The 24,283-nt window shown below is 41.2% G+C and overlaps 1 protein-coding gene across 5 annotated transcripts in view; it reads left to right on the top strand.

Moving 5' to 3' along the window:
• The window catches only part of TSPAN4 (tetraspanin 4), a 397,360-nt gene that overhangs the window by 41,745 nt on the left and 331,332 nt on the right, over positions 1-24,283 (top strand). For 3 of the 5 annotated variants that reach the window (XM_042884548.1, XM_042884549.1, XM_042884551.1), the window contains exon 2: positions 19,428-19,521. The exons of 1 other annotated variant lie outside the window; for it this stretch is intronic. The gene's annotated coding sequence lies outside the window, so the exon portion shown is untranslated. Of the gene's footprint in view, positions 1-13,283; positions 13,348-19,427; positions 19,522-24,283 lie in introns of those variants that run through there. One more of the 5 variants, XM_042884550.1, reaches the window with a different exon arrangement.

The raw sequence follows: 24,283 nt of genomic DNA on the forward strand, positions 1-24,283 counted from the left end.
AAATGGGCCAGTTTTAAATCTGACCCTCAATAATGCAGGCATACAATGCCATAGAATCATAGAATGGCCTGGGTTGAAAAGGACCACAATGATCATTCAGTTTCTACCCCCTGCTGTGTGCAGGGTCACCAACCACCAGACCAGGCTGCCCAGAGCCACATCCAGCCTGGCCTTGAATGCCTCCAGGGATGGGGCATCCACAGCCTCCTTAGGCAACCTGTTCCAGTGCATCACCACCCTCTGTGTGAAAACCTTCCTCCTAATATCTAACTTAAACCTCCCATCTCATTTTAAAACCATTCCCCCTTGTCCTTTCACTATTACCCTCGTAAACAGTCGTACCCCTTCCCGTTTATATGCTCCCTTCAAGTACTGGACGCCCTCAGTGAGGTCTCCCCAGAGCCTTGTGCGAGCATGAGGATGATGGCAGGTAGTATCACAGAGGAAATTTTAGCAAACATACTAATTTAATAAGATGAAATATCTCCACTTGTAATCTTAATGTGCTTTTTTAGTTTTATTTTCCGAGTGGAAGGGCTGAAGACTGTGGTGTCGAGTGAAAGCAGTGTGAATGTATCTCTTTGAAAATGCTAATCTGCCAATTAAGTTTCACTCTGAGAACCAGTTAGTCTGTTACTTTATTCCTTTATTCCTTTTTTTTTTTTTTTTTTTTTTTTTTGCATTCTGCAGGATTGTTTTTATGTAACAAAGAAAAATAGCTATTAACCCGATGCAACAGAATGTTGCAAATGATGAAATGACTGCTGGGAAGTAATTGTCACTGAAATTTGTACTATGCATTACTAATTTTGTTCCTGACATTTGCTCCGTCATGTCTTTTGGGCGCTCCTTATGTAAAGCAAAATTACCCTGAGTCAGCTAACGTTAACTAGTAATGCATTTTTTGTCTACAATATGCCCTAGATAATTGAAGAGAGGGACCTTTGGAGACTGAATTTAGTGATGCTTTAGCTTCTTGTATTTTTAAAGTTCTCTCTTTTTCTGTGATAATGCAGTATATGTTTCTTCACTTCCGTTATCGTCTAATGGTTCTTTAGTATCCAGTGCTGGCTCTTCTCTGTTAGTTTGTGACAGGTTATTTTGACAGCTTTGGGAAAAAATGATGAAACTTTGCATTTTTTCATTGACTAGTCCCTCTAATGAGCTTTATGTTAGGCCGTGGAAGGAGCCTCTGGTGAGACTGCTTGTTTTAAATTGTTGTGCAAGGTGGGACTGCAGCTTGGCACTCAAAAGGCTGCAACCAGGTTGCAAAAATCTGTCTGATTGCAAGTGGCAGTAAGCTTGATGGTGAGAGGGGAAAAAGACTATATGAAATAGACATATGGAGACAACTCAGATCTATTTTTTTTTTTTTTTTTGGCCTGTTTTTTTCTTTTTGAGAGTGGTGTGGTATTTCAATAAATTCTCAGCTGATTTTCTCCAATCAGCTCTTCTCTGATAACTGCTTGCCACACAGCCCTCAAACCTCATGAGCTTCAGTAAATCCAAATGCAAGATCTTGCACCTGAGTTGAAGCAACCTTCATTACCAATACAAGTTGGGGGATGAAAGGATTGAGAGCAGCCCTGCCAAAAAAGACCTGGGGATACTGGCGCTTGGGAAGCTGGATGTGAGCTAGCAATGTGCCCTCGCAGCCCAGAAAGCCAACCATATCTGGGACAGCATCAAAAGAAGCGTGGCCAGCATAGTGAGGGAGGTGATCCTCTGCTCTGCGCTGGTTAGGCCTCACCTGCAGTACTGCTTCCTAAAACTTTTAATGCATTTTGGAAATGGGATCCTCTGTTGCTCTTATGCTACCTATCTTCTTGTTTATGGGAAGACTTTAAACGTTGCCCCTATAATATGTTCGTAGTACATGCATTCTGCATGTGACCTGCAAGAGCACAGGCTTGTGTATTTGAATCTAGTTGGAAGTCAGGGTTCCTGTAAAGATGGGGATGCTCTACTGCAACTGGGAGGTAGGTTTGCTGTTGGTGATTTTCTTCAGCTACATTAGTTAGTGGTAGAGGCTCCCCAAAGCTAGCAAGGAGCATGGGTTGCTGCATATCTTACTACAACATAAGCCAAAATGCTTATGTTGGCATCTATTTAGCTGTCTCTATAGCTCTCGTTTTTCTGTTTTTGCTCGATTTATATTGCAGAACACTGTGGAGCATGTGGTGCTCATTATGTATTTCTCAATAGGTCAGCAGCAGTCCCAACCTAGTGGAGATCTGTGGTAACAAAAGGAGTTGCCAAATCTCTGGCATCTATCAAGTCAAACTCTTTGCAGGATGGGAGGCCGTTTACTGTTATTGCCCATTATTATCAAGACTAGATTTAGCTTGTTTTCCATGATTTTGAGATGTTGAATTTGTTTCTTCGTCTCTTGGTGTCCAGGCTGGGAATGCTGTGGAATTTTAGTGGCAGCAGGGAAATCAAGGGGAAGCAGACTTGATTTGTGCCTAGTTATGCAACCATGGGGTGACTGCATGATTGTGTTTAGAAAAGAAAAAAAAGTATACAAGCTTTCAGGAACCCTTGGCTGTACTTTGTTATAACACAGAACGTGTGGCTGCATTGTGAAGAGGGGTAATGATTGAATCCAGAGCAGCAGATCCACAGTGGTGACTGTCATCTGTGCTGGAAAGGAGAAAATTTCAACAATCCCTTTAAATTTAGCTAACTGGGGGAAAAAAAACTTGCAATTCTATTGTTGGCTGCTGTAGCTGGAGATTAGAATAGAGCCTGAAATGACACCCATACAGTAACATACGTTAAAATGAAACTAAAAGCACTGCTGCTTCACCCTCCCTATCATTAATGCGCAAAAACATTTATATTTTAAATGCAGATTGCAAAAGGGTGTTAGAAAGAAGGCTGATTTTTCTTTATCAGTGTGTGTCCTGCATATAAAATAATGGTATTTTTAAATAGAGCCTTGATTATTTCTGGTCACTGGGAGCTTGACTTACAAAACAAATATTTTGACAGTGAAAGATGCAGCTAGGCACAGATCTAAAGGAAAGACAGGTCCTATGGCATTTTAGGCTTTTAGAACAAGTAGATTTCTGACTTTTCCATCTTGTTTGTAATTATAGTGCTGGTAAGAGAAATAAAATGTCCTATTTCAACTCTCAGTTTGTATTGCAAGTGAAATATTGACATTTGAGGAAAAATGTGAATAAGGGATTTACTCTTTGGTACTTACTGAAAGCAGTACTTGACACTGTGCTATATTTATAAAGTTTGAGTTGACCTCAGACAGCCCTGTTATGTGGACAACTTGAAAAAAGAACTTTCTAATACTGAAATTTTGGAAGGGCATTGTTGTCAGGAATATTTAAAAAGTTCTTTGAATGGCCAAAGTTTAATATGGAAAAACTAGGCTGTAACTTAATTCTTATTTTTAAAACAAACAATTTTAAAGAGGCTATTTTTACAGGGGATTAAGTATTTAAAGCAGTGTGAAGTTTTGCTTTAAAAAAATAAACTACTCTGTATCCCATGGTGTAATGAGGACCTTATTTGTGTTTTAGTACAAGGAATAACAGATGCCTCTGTCACGGCTTCAGTTTGACAAGATCTATGAAGTCAACATTAAAAGCCAGTGCATCAGTGCCTGTCAATAGTGCACTATTCCCCTCTTGCATGGCCATGCTGGGAAGATGAATTAGCTGAGTGAGGAAATGGCTTTCTAGTACATTCTCCTGCAGTCAGCAGAGTTAAGTGAGATGAGAGCACTTAACTCTCCTTGCTGATTAAGATTTTGAGGTACCTAGATCTTGAAATACTCTACACTCAAATAGGCTTGAGAGAAGCTGATTTGTGTTTTCAGGCTTTAAGGTGTATAGGGAGAAGTGAAAACTATGCTGAGGCCACACCAGAGAGAAACTTTTTCTTGTACGCAGAGCTTTTCATGCAATGGCTTTAATAGGAGGTAATACACAAAAGCATCTTGTACTGCTCCAGTTCTGGAGGTCTCCATTCCATCTTATATTTGCACAGCATTCCTAGGCTGAGGTAAAGCAGCTCTTTCACGTCGTTCCCATTTTATCCATTCAGTAGTCCTATTTTCTTACATCTAAAGTGTAAGATTTAGGGTAGGAGAAATCAGTAATGCTTCAAGATTATAATTATCGATTTCCATGTTTAACGTTGAGTTGTAAAGGGAAATTCTTTAGCTGAATTAATGATCAATGACACCATGAATGCTAAATGAGTCCATCAAGATCATGTTGTTGCCATAAATGCCAGAAGAATTAATCATGATTAGGCTGTTGTTTTACAGTTGCTACACTGTCTAATAGTTAATGGTATTGATAAAAGGAGTTCTGATAGGACTGCTCGTTAAAAAGCTTGACTCATTTAAATTTTCATTAAACTGTTAAAAAATTCTTGAAAAATTCCCTAAGACAGAGTTTGAAAGCATGTGGGTTTTCTTTTTTGAAGCCTCAACTAGTGGCAAAAACACAGCCTAACACCAGCTTTGAATCTGAATTAATGCTTTGTGTAGATCATAATATCTCTCCTATCCTCACTAAATACTTTGGTGTTTGCATGCCTGGATTGTGACCTCTGAACAGGAGAGGTTACGATCATTTTCCATGTGTAAGTTGTAGGTGTGTGTGATCCTAGGTGTAAGAGCCTTATTTGAAATTTTGCTGTGCTCTCCAGGGCTTGCTGTGCGGTACTTGATGATATACTTGGATTGTAGCTCCAGGGTTTGTTTGTAAAGGATCTACAATACTTTTGCAATGTATGTCTCGAATACTGCAGTAGGAATGGTCCCAACATCCTCTTGCCTGTGACTGTGGGTTGTTTTTTTTTTCTTACTGTTTTCCTTGCACCAGATTTTTTTTTTTTTTCCCAGCGTTATCCACCCTACTGCTAGTTCTGAATGCTGGCTTCAAAATGACAGAGGAAACAGCAGGTAGATGGAAGACAGTAGGAACCAGATTGCCTTTTTCAGCAGCATCTTACTTGTCTGAGATGAAAGTACCTGTGGAACTGCCTTGTCTTGATCTCTCCTGGCTGTGTCGATATGCTCTCCTTAGCTGTACCTAAGCACAATTGAACTTGTTGCACTGTGTGGTTCAGACTGGCTGTTTTGATGATCCAGACTGTTCACACAATTTAGCATTACCAAGAAGCTGTGTAAATTGACGAACCATGAGACAATATGAATATATTCATATATTGTTTAAAGTATTGTGGATTGAGGACTGGTCTTTGTGAGAAGCTAGACTCATTTGAGCATGCTGCACCCCAAATAAAGAATATAGAGATCTTGTTACCCAGAGAATGACTTCAATTACTGGAATTCCAGAGTTTTGCCTCTCCTTGAGGTGAGTGTTTTGTTGAGATCCTTTTTGGTGCTCCAAGGAGAGCTAGTCATGCTCAGAAGAATGGTGCTGGAGCCTGCAAAAGGCTTGAAAGATGTGCTGTGATACACAGAGCAAGCAAAGATAACAGCTTTATGGATATTGTCACAGAAGCAGACCAGCTCATAAGAAGGCCAGGGTTCTTTGCTGGCCTGTGTTTTGCTCATCATTAAAGGATGGATGTTACTCTTCACATGTGTTCTTGTAACCCATGTACTCAACAACAGGAAAATGTCACTTGGTGACTATGCTGTATAACATATGCCTGGTGCTGTCTGCATGGCTGGCAGATGTATTTATGATGCAGGGGGTGTCTAAGGAGCCACCTACACAACTGAAATGTTTTCAGGAGGGTTATAGCTATTGAACTGCTTGAGAAGACCAGTTGAGTCTCCAGAGGGTTAAATGGCAATTTTGACCTTATGGAAACTTCACTTACAGATCTCACAAAAGAGATGTTAGCTGAACTGAGAGAGAAATCTATAATGGAATTACTTCTAGCCTCACAAAATGTACATTGCAGCAAGATCTCCAAAATTGTGTGCTCCTTAAAAAGAAAGCAGGAGCCAGAGAGTAAACCGTGCCTTCTCTTCCCTGATGGCTTCTTCATTTTGTGGAATCAATCTGTACTCATCCACGCTAACATTCACTCACCTGGCCATGGGAATATCTCACAACATGCAACAGTGATTACATCTGTGATCAGGGGATGGGAGCTCCTTTTGTTGAATATATAATATTTATTGTCCCTGCTAGAGGAGTATAAATGTACTGCTTTAGCTTTATCCTGTAGTAGAAGGAACACAATTGATACCAATATCAGCTATTCATATTCTGCAATTATAGCCCTAGTGATATTTTTCAGTGAACTATTTTCAGTAAAATATTACTTTTTGGTAAATGGACTGGCTCAGTCCGTGTAGAATGACTACTTTGATTAAGCAATGCTGATTTCTTAGCTGAAGGGAAGTATAGCTGTTTGTTGTTAAGTATCTTCATTTAAACATATTGATGCTTTCATGAAAGGACTGTTCTTCCAACTCATTGTAACCCTTTTTAATTCATTCTTGTGACTTTTCCTATGAGGAGGAGGGACTCTGTATATACTGGTCACCTCTGCTATTGGGTGCAGCTTACAGGCTGCACAGGGAAAGGGTGTGTTTGTTCTGAAAATATTCTTGTTACTCAATAAGGAAGCCAAAAATACCCTTGTTTCTGTGTTAATCCCTTGACAAATGCTGCTGACCAATGTAACTACAGCTCAATTCAGTAAGTGAGAGGTGGGAGGAGGTTGAGTTTGCAATTCCTCTCTCTGTTCTCTGGCTTTTAAACTGGAGTTGTTAACGTGAGGGTAGACCTATAGGATGAAAGCTGCCTGCAGTTAGTGACTTGGGGTATGTGCACTGCTTCTCCAACAAAACCTCTTAAAAAAAATAATACATATATATATATATATGAAAAAATGACAAAAAACTCTCTGAAGGAGTTAGAGCAGAGTGAGAGCGAACCACTGCACTGATCTTATAAAGCTGCTGTTGTGCTTTGGCAAAAGAAGAGTTGTCCTGAGCTGGTGAGACCAGCCTCTTGTTGTATGCTGTGACCTTCCTTATTAATCATAGAATCGCGAGTTTGGAAACGACCTTCAAGATTGTCTAGTCCAACTGTCCTCCCACCACCATTGCTATCACAAGCCTCTAAACCGTATCTTGTAGTTCCTCATCCAGACACCTCAGACTGCCAGGGGTGGCAACTCCACCACCCCCCTGGGCAGCCATTCTAGTGCCTGACCTCTCTCTGAGAGAAATAGTTCTTCCTTATGTCCAACCTAAACCTCCTCTGGTACAACTTGTGGCCATTTCCTCAGGTCCTGTTTGTTGCCTGGGGGAAGAGGCCAAACCCCTCCTCATCACAGCCTCCCTTCAGGAAGTTGTAGAGAGCAATAAGGTCTTCTCTGAGCTTCCTCTTCTCCAGACTAGACAATCCCAGCTCCCTCAGCTGCTCCTCTTTAGATTTGTGCTCCAGACCCCTCACCAGTTTCATTGCCTTTCTCTGGACATGTTCCATGTTCTAAGTGGTGGTGTGCAGCCCTGTGTGTTTAGGTTTCTATTGTTACTCCTCAAAAAGGTATCAACCTTGTATTGCCTTCAGGTAGCTTCAGTGGGTGAATAAATACAGGATGATCTCTGCTTATTTTGCTTTATTCCTCCTGCTTTGCTTCTGTGTGTATTATTTCATTTGTTACCTGTTTTTTTCCTCCTTCACTGGACCTTTAGATTGTTAGTTTATTTTATCTTACACAACTGAAGGAATTTAGGAGAAATGGATCTGCAGGAATTATCTTTGCAAATCCTCTTTATTACAGGTGCCTAAGGTGTCATGTATTGATGTGCAGTTCAAATCCATTAATTCAGAAGGCAGAAGGTTGAGCAAATGAGCCTGGAGCTCCTCTGGGATGTCTTTGTGTGGGAATTTCTTACAGTACTCCAGAGAACTGTTATACCAGTATGCACTGGGCACGGCTCATCTGTTGCAGATTGAGCTATAACCATTTATGTGGGTGACATTTGCCTGTGCATTCAAGTTGTGAAGTCCAGGCAAACATGATTGTTTGCTTTCAGGTCGAGGGAGAATGAGCGAGAGAGAAAATCTAGGTCTACAGCCAAAATCCTTCCTGAGCTTTTTTGCGCAGTAAGGAGGACTGGTACTCTGCTCTTAAAAGGGGAGAACAGTCTTGGAGCGATAGTAACAAAAGATGCATGAGCTCAGTTCTTTCTTTAGCTTTAAACATCTTCTGTGATTATGAGCAAGACTTTTAGCCAACAAATCATTTTCTGTTTTCTCCTAAGCTTTCCTGTATAAGCTGTGATGTTTTTGAGGCAGGGATGGTGTGCTTTGCACTAATGGTAGCAAGCATACAGGGGGAAGGGGCCCATGCTGCGTTGCTCCCTTGTGCCACTGGTCGTGCTGCAGTAGGTACAGCAAGGGCATGGAGGAGACTGGAAGGTGTGGAGATCTGAAGTGGCACTTTATGGGTATCAATTTTGGAGGAATATAAGGTTTTTTTAAAGTATTTAGAATTTCAGATGTTTTCAAAGGATGTACATAACTTTTTTTTTTTTTAGGTTACCTTGTGAATTCAGGCTGTGCCTTTGTTCACATATTTTCAGAGACAGCATTATGAAGGTATAAATGAGACCTCATTGGTTCATGGAGAATGTCAGACTTTGGGAATTATGAGAGAAGGAAAATGTTTCTGAATTTACTTTGACTAAAAGCTGTACATGTGAATTGGTGTTAGCAAAGCCTTTGCACTGTGTGCTGCTGCTTCGTAAGTGCTGACAAGTAACACCATTATGGGCACTTAGGGTGGCTGGACTGTGAGTACAGGATACTGATCTATGGATTATTTTTTTCTTAGAAAAAGATACCCCCTGTGCCAGTTGTATTTAAAGCTATAAAGAAAAGTTTTGAAAAGCTTGACACAGCAGCTGTCATAATTTACTGTAATATCCTGCTGTTTAGGATAGTTAATGAATGTGTTGCTTTCCTTGGATATCTTGAGCCAGATCATTAATCGTTATAAATGGGCCTGGCTTCATGGAACTGGAGGGAAGTCCATGCATTCCGGCCCTACTTGAGATCCTGTATCCTAGTGGGCACAGCAGGGCTGAGGGGGTGCCTGGTTGCTTGGTAGCCTGAATTAGGGAGGTGAATCTCCAGAGGAAAGTGCTTTCTTTGATGGAAGGAGAATGACTTCCACTTTGAGACTCTCTTCCCTCACTTCTGCTCCTTAATTTCACCAATATTTGCATTTTCCTCCAAGCCCACAGTGCAGGAGGGGCACAGCTATGTATATATTCAGGTCTTGGAAAATATATTACCAGTTCCTTGTATCAGAAACTGAAATGCAATTGCAGGTTTCTTAATCATATTTGCAGGGAAGTAGAGGAAGCTGGGAATAGGTAGTGATTGATAAAAGTAACTTACATTGACAGACTAAGATATAGAAAAGAACTAGTGTGGAACTGCTGACTGGATTCGTGTTGACTAGAGATGAAATTGCACACCTGGCTTGGTGCTGGGAATATTATGACATGGCACAGAACAGAGATGAGAAACAACTTGTATTTCCAAGCTTGGATTTGTTTCTTAAGCAACTTTTAGCAACTTATACTTCACAGCCTGTTCATAATGAGGAACTACTTTCTTTCAGCCAGGCTTTCCTCAGCTTCCTGTGGCTGAATTTCGGCTCTTGTTCTCAGCCTGCTGTGAGGTATTGTCCCCCTGCCTCATCTCCCACAGGCTGTATAATGTTAAAGCAGACCAGAAGCAACAGGATGTTATCTTCGTAGCAGGAGTTTGCTTATATCTTAAATGATAGAAAGTTTTGACACAGCCACAGCATATTTCTGAGTTATAATCTCACCACAGGTAGCAACAGCAGCATTTCTCATAGCTGAAGATTAAATACATGCTTTGGCTGACCATCTGCTCAGGGCAGGGACCAACTCATTCAGGGGCTTCAGGCAGCCCCAGTGCATTGGTGGTGCTTACAGTGTTCTGTGAACAGGCCTTTTCATAACGAACCTGCTTGGATTCTGGGTGAGGCAGAAGAATAGAGTGTTTTATTGAGCTTCAACTGCTGGTGCAGTGAAGCTTATCTTTTCCTTTATGCTTTTGTCAAGAAAGCAATGTATATTATATGACACATAAATGTCTTACTTGAGGTATCAGTTTCATCCTCTGCAGTCTGTGTGTTTGGCATTTGTTTTTGATTCAGTGGGGAGTGTGCTGAGTGACTTGACTTCATGTAGCTTCCATACAGCACCTCATAAAATTCTTAAAAATGTTTGAGGCCTTTTGTTTTCATTAGAGCAATACATGCAATGGATTGGCGTCAGCAAGAGTACGACGCCAACTGGACAAAATGATTATGAATGTGTATGAATCTCGAACTAGAGAGTTGTCTTAGACTGTGTTGGAATAATATGAAGTCAGAAGAGTGAAAGCAATTGGCAGAAACTGCTGGAGAGAATTAAGGAAGGACTTTGTGATTAATTTCTAGGCCTGGTATGATTCTAACAAGAGTGTGTTGGTTAGCTGTAGGGCTGTTAAAATACCAATAGTCAGTGAGCAGTTGTTATCCCTGCAGTTTAATTTCCACTTGTAGCGTTTAGTCTACTTGACCAAGTCATGTGTAATTGTGGCAAACCCCAAGGCAGAAGGAGAACTGAAATGTAATGCTTAAAGTGTGGATTTTCTTTTTTTCTTCTTTTTATTTTTTTGCACTCAATTCTTGAATCTTTGAGGTGGACGCTATCTTGTCACTGTCTTGTCTCTATCTTGCTCTTTACGTATACGTATTTCTGTTTTCCCCTGATTTCAAGTACAAGCAATAATTATTTGTATGATGTACTGCCTGGTGCGGCACAAGCAAAAACACAATTTTCCATAGTTGGATATAATAAACAATAGAAATAATCTCTCCCAATATCTATCAAAAGGCAGATTTTTGGTCCCAAGATGGAACAATTGCATGCAGTATTATCTTCATTGTATGTGAGTACTGAGGTGCAGAGGAGTGAGGACTGGGTTTTGTTTATATTGACCTGCCTGTGTAACAGAAGTCAGGAGGGGAAGATAAAGAACTGCATCTGTTTCCAGGTTGATTTAGCTAATACTAGTGCAGTGAAGTATTATTGTAACTGACCTGGCACAAAACTTTCAAAAATCATTAAGATAATGCTGATTTCTAAGCCATTTAAGGTCTCTGAGTATAAAATAGATATAAAAGATTGACTTGCAGTGTTTTAAATCTTTGTTTCTACACTAGTACTTAAAACAAACATAGAAAACTATCTTGATTCTTCAAGATATGCATTTGGTTTTTCTAGGGCTCAGTGGAAATATCACATTAAAGCATCTCATCCTCCAGATGGTAGGTAGTTGAGGCAGCAGTGACACTACAGCACAGTGTATAACTTTAGCATCTTTATTATAGCTACCTAACATCTAGCTACTGGCTTAGATGCTTTCTAAGCTTTGCAAACAAATATGCTTTGGAAAGTGATCATGCCTGAAAGGTGAGTGACTTCTGTGTGGACTCAAACTTTCATTATATTGAATCTCTTGTCTTGTCAGTGGGACTGTGTGTTTGAAAGTGTTGCCTAAGGTGACTAAATTTTTGCAGGTCTTCACAACTTCTCCACCCTTCTTCTCCCTATCCTTCTGTAGTCCTGAGAGTGCACCATGACAAGAAGAGGTAAAGTTATATTTAAGAGGATTTTGCTGGAACCAAGCTGAACATGAATGCTCATCCTCCAGAAAGAGACTCAGGCCTGAGATCATCTAGGGAATTCCAGCAGTAAAGCTTTCAGAAAACAGCTTCACTTGTTGAGATGAAGAGCTGTGGATGGTGTGAGTGCTGCTGTCCTATCCAGATAGATTTAAGTTCTGCTCTGCTTTACCTGCTGACACATTCATGTTCGGTGCTGACTCCATTTGCCAAATATCAGTGCTTTTAAGTTACTGCACAGCAGCTCTTCATTTGCTAAGTGCCTGCCATTGCTGCATTGAGTTTTGATGCTGGTCCAGCAAGGGCATGTTAGTTTGTAATAGCTGGCTGATGTGCTCGTAGCTGTTGCTATGTTGTGCTGCCAGCACAGGGCCGTATGGCCAAATCTGCTTTCTCTGTGTCCAGGTGGAAGATCAGAGCAAAGGGAATTGCTACAGCATGACATGGGAATCTTTTATTTGGTTTGTATGGTTTAGATGGTTGGTTTAGGAAAGCAAAAAATATCTAGACTTGCCTCAAAACTGGGGATGTTTTGTTGCAGCTCTGTGAAGTTACCACAAAGGGCAAAGATAGGATGGGTGTTTTTTCCTCCCTGGAAATACCATGGTAAAAATTGTGTTGTAGTTCATTGCTGTGGAGATCTTTCTGGGAGCAAGATATGTCTTAGTTTTGTTGCTGTGGATACGTGAAGATACCAGTCATTCTCAGTCACTAGCTTTTTTATTGTGTTTTTTTTTTTTTTTTTTTTTTTTAAGTACAAAAAGAGGAGGAAAGGAAAGAAAAGGAAATACTTTGCAGAAATCTAAGCAATAAGCAACTTACAGTGCTGTGTTCTTAAGTGCTTCACTTGATTGATTGGGTTAGGGAATTAAATGACATATAAACTGCTGTTGTTGCCATTAAAATTTCCTTTACCTACGTTGGCTTCTTTTTCTGTTTTCCTTACTCCTTCATGGGTGCTGTTGAGGATTTGCTCAGGGTGCGATTGTGGGATGGCATTTACATGACTGCTGCTCCCCATTGAGCTGGGGTGTATGGGAGCATTGTGGGGGGGCTTGGTTCAGCTCTGCAGCAGACTGCTTGGAAAGGTCACTTCTGCCTTCCTATATGATATGTTGTGGTTTATCCCAGGGCAGCTTGATGTGTTAGTGCGACTCAGTGTTATGCTGCAATTCTAACTGGGCTGCTGAGAAGGCATGGTGTAACCCAGGACCCTTAGCTAACAGGCTGTCAGGTTGCTCTGGCAGTGCTGCGTTAGCCTTGCTCAGAGCATTCCTGTACCTTGCTCTTTGCCTGGGCAGTGGGAAGCATCCTGCTGTTGCTGGTGTTCCTTCCTCCTAGTGTCCTGGGTCCATACTCTCTGCAGTGTAGGATGGATAGCCCTCCTCCTGCTCATAAGGATGGCAGGGACAAGTGTGTGGAGTACTATGATACTAGAAGAGAAGTATCAGCTCTCTAGGAACTGGAATACGTCCTTTGGAAATACTTACGATATCTAGTTAAAGACAAGTGAGAGACAGCTGGCTCTGTCTAGTGTATTTTAGAAGCTAAACACCTGTCATGTTTTTAATAAACATCCTGTGTTTCTGTAGCCCTGGAACAGTTTTGAGATGACAGAGCATGCATTGAAATGGATGCATTTAAACAGTGCTGCGTCTCTATTTGTGTGTGAGTATATATGAAATTAAATTCATTATCTGAAAAGAAACCCACTTAATGGTGAATTTGAAATAATAGCAAGTCACATTAAGACTTAAATTTTCTCTATTTAATAGCAGTTGAATTAAAAATTATGAACCAGTGTAGGTTTGGCTAGGGCTTTAAAGGGAAAGTAAGTGCTTGAACCACAGGAAATCAATAGCTTAATAGTCTGGAAAAAGAGTTTACCACAGTATTAGGACAACTGGTGAAAGCAACAGCCTATTCTGCAGGTATAGGGACAATACTTGTCATTCAGGTTTTTCAGCAGTTTCAGTTGTGCCATGAGCAACTTACATTATGAGATGGATTGGGAGTTGAAAATGCTGTACAGCTTGGGCCATAGGGGGACTAAAGAAAAATGAAGCCAAGGAATGTGAGAGCTGTACTGGAATGAGAGAGTCAGCCACATTTCCTTGCTTTCTTTCACTGTAGAGGGAACTGTTTTTAAATACAATTGCATGTGTAAAATCTGTTTGGGTGAACTTTCTTCTCTTACTGAGCTAGCAGGACTGGGGTAGTTCAGGTAATAAAGTTAGTTAAGGTGATGGTTTTTTGCACATTTCAATCGGGTTTCAATTTTCTTCCCAGAGCAACTTGACATAAAATTTTAAAAACAACCAAACCCACCAATACTCCAATTCTAGTAAAACCAAAAACCAAGTTTTAAATTTCTGATCTTAGCCAAGGTTTTACATTTTGGGCTTTTAATCACTTGGGTGTATTTGCTATCACTGCAGCTAATTTATTATTAGTGTATGTTATAATAGTGCCTGAATTATGAATGAACAGTCAGCACAGAAGGAGAGCTGCTGCTCATGTGGGTCATAACGTGCCCTGTGGTGGTTGAGGCTGGATGGCTTTGTGTCACAAGCAGCCCTTTTGGTTCGGTGCTGTTCCCTCTGGGTGCTCACAGCTCCGTAGCCACGCTTGTACAAGCCTAGGGAGGAAAGAATAACAGCCAAGTCTGGGAACCTCAATAAATGATCCAGCACAACGCGCTGGATTTGACGTATTACTTTACTTTATGATCATTAGCAATTTCTGGTCCCACAGCAACTCATTTAATTATAACAGCACAGATAGCTTTAGGTTTCTTGAAGTTACACTCTATACAGAAATGTTGAGGAATCTGCTACTCTTCTGCCTCTGTAGGTTTGCCTACTTAAAGATAAATTGGCCTTCTCAAGTCACATCCTGGCCATGGGATGGATTGTTCAATGCTGACTCCATCTGGAGAGCCCAATGCATGTAAGAACTTAAAGCCTCATCCTTCTGCTCTATACCTGGGGAGAAAGAAACTTTCTCATGGATCAGACTGAGACAGGGGAACAGAAAACAAGGATCACTGATCTTTCAGCTTTCAGTGCTAAGCACTGAGCACAGATGCCTTTGCTAACACAAACAGAATGAAAATACTTAAAACCTTTTCAAATGAATATTCCAGGCCATGTAATTTTATCTGGGAATGCTGCTAAAAGATTAAACGTGTGACACATGGTTATGTTGCTTAATACAGTGCTGGAAAGTGTCCATCTAGTGTTACAGTAAGGCATACAATAGAGCAGAAAGAGGTAAAATATCTGGCAGTTGGCCGGCCATGTAGCTGTACTCTGAGTCAGCTGCTTCTGAATAAACAGGATTTCTTGTCTGTTTACTAGGTTCTGTAACTGTCATTGAGTAAAGCAAAGGTGAAAGAAGAATATCCCCTGGGGCTTTAATCTTGGATGGAGAAGAAATTTCTTTAGTTGTACATAGATCTCAAAAGAGTATGTACAGGATCACAGTTCATCAGTAATGTTTGCAGCTCTGTGCTGTCTCTTGGCATTGCGGATGTAGCTATGAGCTGAAGCTTCATCCAATATAGTGTTTACTCAAGGAAACTGAGATGCAAGTATGTTACAGGCAGATAGTATGGACCTTGTAAAGAGCAACTCCGAAGAACAAAATCAATCCGGAGCCCTTGGTAATGAGAGAAGCAGATGTAGGAATACAATTGTCAAGGTTAATGCTGATGTAAGGAGCTTCCTTAGAAGCTTCCAGACTTTCCTTAGCTTCCTGTGGCTGACTTTGGGCTCTTGTTCTCAACCTGCTGTGAGGCTGAAGTATCAGTATTTAATTTTTTAATATGTAGTTATATATTTTTATATATGTACATGTAAAATATAATCTCTTTATAGATTAAAACAAAGCAAACAAATACCCGACAAATAGAGGGTTTTTAGGGGAGTTAATTTGCATGTTGAAACTTGAACAGACACCAGTGCTTATCTGTGAGCTTTGCTGGTTTTTGTATACACAGTGCTGGGCATGAGTATGGGGGAAGGATGCAAACTGTGGTCTTTTGTGAGGCTGAGGAGATGCCTTGCTTCAAGCAAAAGGAATTGAAGGAGGAGATTCCAAACAGAATTATACCAAGGTGCCAAGTGAAGTTTTTGTTTGAGGAAGAGTTGTGTGGGGGTAAAAAATTGCAAATATTTGCAGTAGGTAGTAGTGAAGGGGTGAGACTTTCCAACACTTATTTCTGTTAATTTTCTCTTAAAAACAAAAAGCAAGCAGTGTTCATATCTGCTTTAGAAGATATTTCCCATAGCCTCATGTGTGTAGTAGGACTTCACAAAATGGCTGGGTTTTTTTTTGGTTGGGTGGGTGGTTGGGTGGGTGGTTGGGTGGGTGGTTGGGTGGGTGGTTGGGTGGGTGGGTGGGTGGGTGGGTGGGTGGTTGGTTGGGTGGTTGGTTGGTTGGGTGGTTGGTTGGTTGGGTGGTTGGTTGGTGGTTGTTTCTTTGTGTTATGAGCAAGAGTACAGGCTGAAAGCATTCCAGTATAGCTGCAGTAGTTGAAAGGGCAGAGACTGGGAGCTGCCTCTTACTATTGATTGAAGTTGCTGCCTTCATCTGTGTGGCATGAGAAGTTTGTGCATGTTCTCCTCAGGACACGGAAGCTGGCTTGCTTTGCCTGTGTATGTCCTGTGTGCCTTTGTGACAGAAATCAGAAATTTCCCTTCCATGCTCTTCCTGGCAATATCTAGATCTAGACACAGGGAAAAAAAGTCAGTGTGTCATACTCGCCTGGGAAGAGCCAAGTAGCAAAGCATTTACTATTTTGTAGGGCCATCAATGCTGTCTGTGTTGGTAATGGTTCTGTTTCTCACAACTGCTGCCCCAGTGGGAGCAGCTGGGCAATTGCCAGATTGTGGGTCTTCCCTTGAGATGTAGAGGGAGAGTGAAAGCAGTGGCATGGTAGAACGTGCTCATTAGGCTCAGAAAAATGCAAACTGAAGTAATGTTAGCATCTTTTGTTACTTAGCTTCTCTGAACTGCCAATAAACTCAGGACAGCATTAGGGAATCAACAAAAAGATGTACTGTATCTCTGCACATCAGCCAAGAAACCTAGTTTCTAGAAACACAGCCATCAGGAAACAGCCCTCCTTGACTCATGACAGAGTCATCTGGACTTCTGTGTCTGACAGTAACTCAAAGCAATGCCCAGGGAAGAGCACAAAAATGTAAGAGTGTTTCAAAGTAAGAAAACTGGAGAGCAGCAGGGCTCTTGCCTAGCTGAGTGTGTCCCAGATCCTAGAAAGCTGAGCTGCCTGTGGCAGGTCTTTAATCAGACAGTTTGAATTTGAGCATTAGGACTTGATTCAGCCTCTCCTGCAAAGCTGTTATTTCCTCACTTAAGAACGTGTGAATTGAGCCTGAAGAAATCTCCTGAACACTTGGGAGTTGTCAGACTTTTCCCTTTAGATGGACTGCAGGTTGTGTGGTGCACATCAGAGAGCCAGGAAGCATTTAACAAAGGCCTGGACAGAGAGATTAAACACGTGCCTCTGATTTCTGGAGAGGATGTCTGGTATAGCTGGCTTAGGAAGGGAACAGTATTGTACTAATCGGAGTTATACTGCAGCTGACACTCCTCTTATTATTTATGTAAAGCTTTGAGGCCCCGTTGTACTCAGCAACACGTAATAAATAAACATCTTGTAAAAGATGATCCCTGGATTATCCCTGGAGCCAAAAAAAAAAAAAAAAAGAAACTGACCTGAGAATGAAAGTGGAGATAGGGCAAACAAAATGTCTTGCCTGGAATCCCACATACAGTGGGTTGCTGGCTGAGAGGAGACAAATGGAGCCCTGGTCTCTGCTTGTGATGCTGAGGTCTTTGCTGAAACTACAGCTACCTGGGCTCATGCCTTGGATGGGTCAAGGGCTGTGTGTGCAGTAATGGGTCCATTCAGAGGAAAATTTTGAATGTTTTCTAGGTTGGAGAAGTAAATTTACATGGAACGTACTGAGACCAACCTCTCTGATTAATGTTACTGTACTTCTGATGGCATCAGCAACCTCTCTGAGGAGGCAGGATTAGAGGCTGAGTACTCTTACGTGACCTGGTTTTCAATGACATTGTTTAACAGGACTGATGAAGGTTGGTGGTACTGAGTTTTGTGTGACCACATGGGCTTATTGGAGACAGTGTTGGTCTGTGTTGAAAACGCGTGTGACTGTAATAGAGATACAGCTTCTGTACTTATTCCTGCATTTCTATGGAACAAAAAGATGGGGGCAAGATGTGATCTTGTACGCCTGTGCTTGTGATCTTAATGTAGCATCACACTAGGTATTCTAATGAATGGTCAGACTGGGCCAGGTCAGTAGTCTGTCTAGCATGTTTTATCATTCATAGTAGCTTGGCATGCCTGTTGAATCAGTCAACGCCAGCCCACTGTAGTAATGGGGAAAGAGGGATTCGTTGGTATCCTTATTACTTCAGCTTCTAACTTGCTCTTGCTTGATGATGGGATTTGTTTTTCTAGGAAGAATCTTTGCTGCTATGAGTCAGTCTGGCTTATAAGGATTTAGCTTTCAGCTGTCTTTTGCCTTATAAGGTGATGTTGCTTCTGGTATTTGTCAAGTTTAAAAAAATATTTGTAATCTAAAAATTGTCAGGCAGCTTTCCTCAAGAAACACTTGATATCCACTTCCTTCATTCTTTATGGGTTATTTTTCTTTTTTTCTTTAGAGGGAGAAGGAAGGGAGATTGGAGAGGGAAAGCAAACAACAAAAACTCAAACCAAAATAAGGCAGCATCCAGGGAATGCATTAATGATGCTCCTCTGGGGACTGCTTGATTTATGTGGCAGTGAAATGTCAGACAGCAATGTTCCTGCACATACCAAAGATATAGCGTGCTTTCTGTTAAGCTGGATTTCTAGACCATCAGGAAGATAGTGGCATTCAGCACCTGCGGTAGTGAGATCTAGGATTCTCTGTTTTATTTAGTTTCACGAGTCACGCTAACAAACCAGTCACGGTTGGTCTACAGACCAAATGTCTTTGAAACATGGGGGAAAAAAATTGCTGTCTTTGTCAGGAGGGATGTCAGTGTGTTTATAGGAGCTGGGTTTTAACCTTAAGTAGGTTACAGAGGTGCTGCATTGTGCTTAGCTAAAAAATCTCTGCAGTTCCAAACTTAACATTTAATATACATCAAAATTGCTGTGGCACAAAACAGGAGTGTAATTCATCATGTGCTGTGATAAAGCTGCAGTGGATGAGGAAAGACTTTGATTTTTAAGAAATCTGTCTATACTACAGACCTCACTGCCTACTTTCAGAGGTCACACTGAACCACTGATGTTGTGTTTGAGCACTACTGAGTATTTGAGTATAGCTATAACCCTGTGAGGTGTTGGTGTTCTTCCCTGTGCAGCATAATTTAGTGGAATTTTAGTATTCCCATTTGGAAGATGCCTTTTATTTGTGGTCATTTGCAGCATAAGCCACCCCCTTTGATTAGGGCAAAAGTTTTGCCAGAGTTTCAAACTTTGAAGAAATGTCCAATAAGTCAGTCAGTATTTGGTGACTTGAGGCTTCATTTTATTGATAAACTTGATTGAGGCTGAAGAGTGTGTGAGGAAGTACACAGGGGGAGGGGAACAGCATTGTGAAGTAGGCAGCTGTAATCCTGGAATGAAAAGTGCTCCTGATGTGACTCCTTATCACTGCCTGCCTGTTCTACTCATAAATGTGTTGTTTTGTCTCTTGCAGAGGCATCCTTGAAGGGCTGGCCATTATTGGTGTGGAAGATCAAACGCTACTTCCAGTTGCACCATCTGTATCGTCTGTAAAACCACCAGTCACAGTGAGTTTCTCCTACATACTATATTTTCCCCAGTGAAGATTTATGAACTGTAATCTGTGAAAATAATCTTGTTCTCTAAAACTTGTTCATTTACTTTACTGTCACAAAAAATAAACTGATTTACCAATTCCAAGCCAAATGGATATATAACACTTGTCCTCAGACTGGATTTGCAGTACTTCTGTGGCTACCTGCACACCTTGTAGCATGGCTTGGGGTATGCTGTTGACAGATGACCATATACTTTGATTATTCTGGTTATTCATCTGCTGACCAAGATGAGAATTGGATACAGTATTCTGTTCCTGCAAACAGCTTCTGAAGGAAAAACTTCTTTAAATGAGAGAAATTGTTGCTTAGCCAAGTTCCTTGCTAGTTCCAAGTGCCAGAAGCAAACACATCATAGTGTTGTTAGCTGGTAGTCATAGGCAGAGACAGGAGAAAGGAGAGGGTGTCTGAGTGCTGTGGTCTTTCTGAATTTGTTGTTAGGTGTACTCTTGAAATGAGAGGCTGGTTTTTTTTTTTTTTTCCAGGGCTGTAAGAGAGCTGGCTAATTCAGTGCTATTTGGATACCAAATATTAAAAATAGTGGAGTAAAAATTTTTGACTTCTACCTAAACAAAACACTGTAAAGAAAATGCTTCTCTAGTCCTACCAATGATCTCTGAATGTCCGCATAACTTGTCTGTGATGCTTTTGTCAATAATTCCCTTCTGTCAGTAACTCAGTAGAGCAGACTCAGGTGATTTCTTTTGATATTTTGTACTGCTTAAAATGACAGAACAATTGTTTGCAAAGCTATCTCTGGTTTTGTACCTTATATGGGGAATCTGTCTGCACACAGAGAAGGGCAGGAGTAAATCTAGGCCTGTGCAAAAGTTTGTTCTAAGGAAAACATGAGGACTCAACGAAAAACAACAACAAAAAAAGGTAAGTGCTTGAGGGAGCATAGGATACTTGTGCAATTAAATACTACTGAGTATTGAGGTGGCATATGTTGGGTGCTCAGAAAACTGGTTTTCCTGAGAAATAATGACAACAGCAGGAGGAAACAACGTTTTGAAAGGAAAGGCCCCACAATCTTGAAAAGGATATAGGAAAGAGAATTGAATACAATGTGTATTGCTAGCCTCTGTAAATACTGCTGGTGCATAAACTACATAAGATATAGAAACTGAAAAAAATGCATTGTGTAGTGAGCTTTTGTTGCTTTGAAAGGATGGAGCCAGTTTGTAGTGTATATAGTGAAGAATAATTATCAGAAATTGAATATTGAGTGAAAATAATTTTTTTTAATCAAAAGTAGTTGGAAATTAAGCAGAGTCAAAGGAAATGCAGCTGCTCAACTGGAAGACTGCTTCTAGTGCTGCAAATGTCCTCTAAGATGCATATTTAATGTATTGAGAATATTGATCAAGGCCATGGTGCACCTTGATTAAAGCTATTTTTCCTGATCATTGTGATAAAAAAAATCAGCTCTTCATGTTGCTGTACTTATTCTGTGAGGAAGAGCAGTGGAGTTACTGCTGGTGTGATATGGAACTCTGATACTGTATCAGGTGATTAGCTTGGCTCCTTTTTATTTCTGATTTAACACAATGCAGAAGTGCTTTAATTGCAGGAAATTGATAGGCTGTGGGAAGTTCAATTTCTGTATTCTCCTTTGAGGTTGTCTAGTAAATCTGCAAATGAACTTTGCCTTTGCTAAAAGAAGCATAATCTTGTTGCTGAGGCTACATATGATTGTTCCCTTTTTTTTCCTTTTCATAATGAAGGATGAGGACTGTGTATGGATGGGAAGTGAAGGAAAGGTTGCATACCATGCTGGTGCTGTTGAGGTGTCAATATGGCATCCTGACATCCACTGTCCTCCTCTGAGTGCCAGGTGTATCTCGCCTCCGCCTGTGAGAATATTCACTTCACCTGGGACACTAAAGGAGGCAAACAGCTCACAGGGTCATGTTTATGTGGCTGTATTGGGATACTTGTGTCCTCATGTCAGCTTAACTCAGCTGGTCTGGCTGTCATGCGTTGGCTTCACATTGGGTTTGTGGGAAAGACTTTCACCTTTGCTTTCCAAATGTCACCACTCTTTTCTGAGACTGATTGTTTGATAGCTGCACAGCCTACCTCAAAATAGATGCTATCCCTGGTGTGTCGATGAGTAGGATCTTGATAGGATTGACAGCTATAAAGCATTCCCTCTGAACTCTGAGATGAAAGTCGGCCATTTCCTTTCTCCTTCCAGAGATGTTTGGTTTCTTGGTGAGTTTTTTTTTTTCTAATTTTAGTTTTTTTCAATGCAACTTATATCGGATGCCATAGCAGTATCTATGGCAGCATGCTGTGATGCTTCGTGCTACAGGAAACTGGGAATACGGAAATGAAAGGCAACTCTGCCAAGCGGCTTCAGTCTGCATTGCTGGGACGGCAGAAAGGGCTCTTATGGCATTACCTGAACCTCACTGGTGTGAAAAGGAATAGGGTGTAAAATCAAGTTAGAGCTTACATGTTGAGGTTGCAAGGATGCTCCTTGGGGCTTGATCTGCTTGCTTGATGATGTGATGTACGGAACAGAATAAAGAAATATGTTTGGCTCTGTGCTGCAGAGATATACACCAGCCGTGCTTTGGCTCCCAGCCCAGGGTGAAGAGGATGGCTGATCACGTGCTCTTCCAGTGTTGACATTTATTACTGTAGGGGAGAGATGTGACTTGGGTCTAAGGCAGGGATAACAGTGTGAGTGCTTTTTAATGGGAAGGTGGATTTGAGGAGATAATGTAATTTCTGTTTCACAATAAAGGAAGAGTCAGGAATTTTTTCTTCATTTACTTTTTCTTAATTTTTTATTCAATTCGGACTCCTGGCAGTGTCCTTGCATCCTAAAATATGCAGGTAGTTAAAAAATCTTTCATTATGTCTGTGATTCGTCCAGTCTCATAAGCTGTTCCTCTTCATTCCATAGCCAGCTACCTTAGAAAATGGAGGGAAGTGGGCTGTTCTGTAGAAATAACTCTGTATTTGATCCTTATGAACGTGTCTGGAAGAACTGAACAAGAAAGCAGTGTAGGGACTTGGAGGGTAGATTAGTTGCATTCCTGTTTCAGCCTGTTTATTCATAGCTTTAACTTTAGAGCAGAAAGAACTATTTTTAGCTTTCCTTTTTTTCTCCTCCTTATTAACACAAACAAATGTCTTACTCAGAGGAGAAGGTGGAGTTGGGAGGAAGGAAGGGTGGAATTGCTTCATTAAATCAGTTTCGAGTTCATCAGCACACAATTTCATTTTTGCATTACAGTTCTGAGTACACAAAAGTCACTTCATGTTTTCCAGAGAGGGAAGCTTTGTGTGCAGAAGGGGAGAGTGAGGGCCTCTGGGACAGCGAGGCAGTTATGGAATGCTTATGATTTCTGCTGAGTTTTCTTCCTCCATGCATGTTTTTTTTTTTTTTTCTGGTTACCTCTGATAAGGCTTAGTTTGCTGTGTCCAAGGTGTGGCTTGGTGGTAGTTCACTCTCTCATGGCTCCTAGTGTCGCAAGATACAGGGCATTTAGATGTTGCTAAAGCAATAATGGTAGATCTTCTCCATCAGATCCCAGTGCGTATTTGGTGAGGAACAAGACTAAGTGTAGGAGGTGAGGGCCAGAACTAGTCATTTTAACAGTGATGCAATGGAGAGGGGATTTGAGCTCTCCCATGTCTTAGTATGTGTATTTTGATAGTTTCGTTGCAAGTAGTTTCTGATTTAGAGGCACTAGCACCTTTCTTACCAGTATATGACTTTAGCATTAACTTTTAATGTGATTACTTATTTTCCTGTAGAACGTGAGGGGTTGCTGAATCTGAGGCCTGTAGATCTGATCTGTAAAAAGAAGTGCAAATCCTTTGAGACTGACTGACAACCTTGCAGCCAGTGCTATCTGGTCAGTGCAGAGCACTGCTGTTTGATTACCTTGAGTCTCCTGGGCTTTGATGCTGATTCTTCAGTAGTTGTTGAAGGCTTCTCGTCCCTCTATTAATGAGAGCTGAATGATTGTTGCTACAGAATATCTGTGAAGTAAGAATGGAAAGCTGCTCATGTTATGTGAGTGTATAGGCTACTCGGCACTGCGTCCTAAATAATTTCTTCTTGGCATGTATTGACCCTGTTGTGTGTTCTGCCCTGAATCATAGAATGGCCTGGGTTGAAAAGGACCACAATGATCATCCAGTTTCGACACCCTGCTATGTGCAGGATCGCCAACCACCAGACCAGGCTGCCCAGAGCCACATCCAGCCTGGCCTTGAATGCCTCCAGGGATGGATGCCTCCAGCTCTGCTGGAGTACTGGTGAAGAACAGAGGTTGTGTCTATTAAAAAATGCAGCCTCCAAATCTTCTGTAGAAATAACATAAATCCTTTCATGTCTATCCCCTCTCCCCCACATCAGAGGGTTCCTAGTTTTTCTCTTGCTGCTGTTACTGGACCCTATACATGAGCTCAGAGCTGGAAAAGACAACCTGACTTTCCAATCGTCAGTCCCAAGGAAGACTCCCCGCTGCTGAAGGTGAACATGAGGCAGGAGTCCTTTCATCAGACTTTCAGATTCTCTTACCTGCTTTCTTCTTGTGTTCCGCTTCTCCCACTGGGAGGCTGCTGCAGAGAACGACTGCTCCATACTTCGATTTTTTCTGATCTCTAGCACAGAACTGTTCATGGTTATCTTATCTCACGTCTGCACCAGGATCACCCTATGGGTTAAGCAGCTCTTTGTTTCTTGCTT

Source organism: Lagopus leucura, unplaced genomic scaffold (genome assembly GCF_019238085.1).
Source record: "Lagopus leucura isolate 7727_CA_CO unplaced genomic scaffold, USGS_WTPT01 Super-Scaffold_100044, whole genome shotgun sequence".
Lineage (NCBI taxonomy): Eukaryota > Metazoa > Chordata > Aves > Galliformes > Phasianidae > Lagopus > Lagopus leucura.